Source organism: Acyrthosiphon pisum, chromosome X, assembly GCF_005508785.2.
Source record: "Acyrthosiphon pisum isolate AL4f chromosome X, pea_aphid_22Mar2018_4r6ur, whole genome shotgun sequence".
NCBI lineage: Eukaryota > Metazoa > Arthropoda > Insecta > Hemiptera > Aphididae > Acyrthosiphon > Acyrthosiphon pisum.
Genome location: NC_042493.1, coordinates 41,309,374 through 41,312,505, shown reverse-complemented (window position 1 = coordinate 41,312,505; position 3,132 = coordinate 41,309,374). Strand labels below are relative to the sequence as shown.

At 39.9% G+C, this 3,132-nt stretch overlaps 1 long non-coding RNA gene across 1 annotated transcript; it reads left to right on the top strand.

The window, feature by feature from the left end:
• Positions 1-760: 760 nt before the first annotated feature.
• LOC100574140 lies at positions 761-3,006 on the top strand. Its single transcript, XR_510521.3, has 3 exons — positions 761-1,384; positions 2,520-2,616; positions 2,958-3,006. It is a non-coding gene; the product is annotated as an uncharacterized LOC100574140 (long non-coding RNA).
• Positions 3,007-3,132: the final 126 nt, after the last annotated feature.

The window sequence follows — 3,132 nt, the reverse complement described above, 5'->3', positions numbered from 1 at the left end:
ATCGAATCACAGACTGGATGACGACAGTCAATAGAATGAGCAACACGAGCTGAACGGCCGAACAATCACGATGTCTAAAAAACTATAGAACACGTTTTCCGGAGCACTTCCAAACGGAAAAAAATGGCTGACGGACGAGCGAGTAGAGCAAACGCAAACACGGAGCTGTGGTGAACTCGTTGAACAAGAAGGAGACGCGGACGACCGAGCTCGCCTGCGCCGAGCGCCGGTAACGGTCACCGGTAGTGTTGCCAACATTGCGGCTGCTGGCGCGCAGCGCCCACGAACATGGTTACTGATTACCTATTCGATTACCGTGGTGGTCAACACGGCGCGACCGCCGACGGCGGCAGCTTCTTATCAAACGGATCGAACACGCACTATTCTGTTTGTTTTTTGCAATTTAATTTGTAAATAATTATGAATGCTGCCGTAGAAGAAAATTTGCCTAGCACATCGTCTAAGCCAACACCATCGCCCGTGAAAAAAAATAAAAAAGGAAAGGTAAGGTATCTCTAAATTATTAAACATTATTTGTTATACCAGTGGCGCATTTTATGGTCTTAATAATTTATTTTACCCTCGTGAATAATAATTTAGTGGGTATTTTGTTACTTTACCGGACACCCTTTTTTTTGCAATTTTTTTTTTTTTTAGACTTATGTAGTTAACTATACTGAGAACGATGGTGAAGTCAGAATTTGGCGGTCGGACTTAGTTTCGAAGTTATAGCTTAATGAAGTTCGCTATTTTACGATTTTTGCACGTTCGCACGTCACTAGTTCACTGCACCTATTAGGTACGAATATTAATTTTTTTTCGCTCTTACCTGAAAACTCGATAGCAATTAATCTATTATTGTAATAATTGTAGTATAGGCTTAGTGCCTTAGTACATAAGGTTCATTATATAGTCATGTTGCCATAAATCATAATATAATATTTATCAATCGGAATATAATATTATGTCAATATGAACGAGAACGACTTATCAGTTAGATATGACTGATATGGGCTGATCATTTTTACCACGGTATTCTGTTTTACCCACGGTTTAAGATATAACCGTTGTTTTACCTCATTTTATTTGTGTTTCACGCACGGTAAAAGCACAGAATAATGGTACTATTATGATAGTAGTATACTAGTATCTATAACCTATATGTTTCACTGAAATTTCAAAAACTCAAGAATTAAAGTATAATAGTAAAAATTAAACATTTTAGTAATTTTGTTATAAATTTCAGAATATGTTATAAGCCGGTGCGTTGTCATCTTCGCTGTTCAAGTCGTATTTGACGCGGACATGTATATGTCTAATTATTTTTTTTATTAAAGCCAAGGTTTTCGACTACAGCTGCAAACAATATATATAAATTTGAATGGTAATTGATTTGCTATTTAAGCCACGAGGGGGTTAGGGGCCGAGCCTCTATAAACTTATATTACTGGTCATCGAGTATAGCGACCGGAGCCGGCAGGCGAAGGGAGGTCCCTTGAGTGTGGCGACCGGAGCCGATAGGCGACGGGAGCCACTAGAAATGTGTTACTTTAATTAACAAGGTTTAAATTACTTGTTAGGTCATCCGTCTGCCCGCAGGGCAGGTATGCTCTCCCCCCCGCGACCCCGAAGGGGTCGCCACCCCTCCCCCTCCCCCCCAGGTTTGCTATTTAAGCCCCGGGGGGTTTGGGGGCCGAGCCCCCATCCAGCGAGAGGTCCGTAGGACCTCGAGTTTGGCGACCGGAGCCGGCAGGCGTAGGGAGCCTCTAAAAACTTATATTACTGGTCATCGAGTATAGCGACCGGAGCCGGTAGGCGAAGGGAGGTCCCCTTGAGTGTGGCGACCGGAGCCGATAGGCGACGGGAGCCTCTACAAATGTGTTACTTTAATTAACAAGATTAAAATTACTTGTTAGGTCGTCCGTCTGCCCGCAGGGCAGGTATGCTCTCCCCCCCGCGACCCCGAAGGGGTCGCCACCCCTCCCCCTCCCCCCCAGGTTTGCTATTTAAGCCCCGGGGGGGTTTGGGGGCCGAGCCCCCATCCAGCGAGAGGTCCGCAGGACCTCGAGTTTGGCGACCGGAGCCGGCAGGCGTAGGGAGCTTCTAGAGCGTCGAGCGTATTCGTAAAAACTCAGAATTCGAAACTGCCTTAGCATATAACTTCAAAACGAAGTATGCCTATCTAATTTTGATTGCACCGTCGTTCTTAACTCGTTGAAGTACATAGGTTTCAAAAAAAAAAAATTAATATTCGTAATAGGTGCAGTAAACTAGTGACGCGCGAATGCGCAAAAATCGCAAAATAGCGAACTTCATTAAGCCATAACTTCGGAACTAAGTCCGACCGCCAAATTCTGACTTCACCATCGTTCTCAGTATAGTTAACTACATAAGTCTAAAAAAAAAAAATTGCAAAAAAAAGGGTGTCCGGTAAAGTAACAAAGTTCCGAAAAATTATTTATTATTATGATTCTGTAAGGAAATTTTATTAATTGTTACTGTAATGTTTTGGTTCTTAGAGAAGTGGTCGAAAAAGATGAATTTCTATCCCTATCATCTGAACGAGTCATTAAGTTTATTTCCAGTGATTTACTGACAGTTCCATCTGAGGAAAAGGTATGCAAACTAAAATTGTTAGTTGTTATATTTTAGTATTAAGAAAGGGCAATTAAGTTACTTACCTACATATATATTGTAGGTAATATAATTAATTTACAAGTATATTCATAGATATTTGAATGTGTCATGCGATGGGTAAGACATGAATTGGATTTTAGAAAATGTATTTTACCACATCTATTAGAACATGTACGTCTACCATTAATATCAAAAAAATACATATATAAAAAAATAGTCGAGGAACCTCTTATCAATAGTTGTTTTAGATATAAGTTTTTTCTTTTTGTATGTTTCTATTGTGAATAAAATCATATTTTATATATTTATACTTTTTTAAGGTAAACATTACGTATTTGAGGCATTACATTTCCATTCACTAAGTCAGATGACCTTACCACCATACCACAAACTTTGCGGACTACACCTAGACTGACTGATTTACATGAAGTATGATTCAGTTACAATTTATTCTCTTTTCATTTTTTTTATCATTTTTTATCACAGGTTATTTTT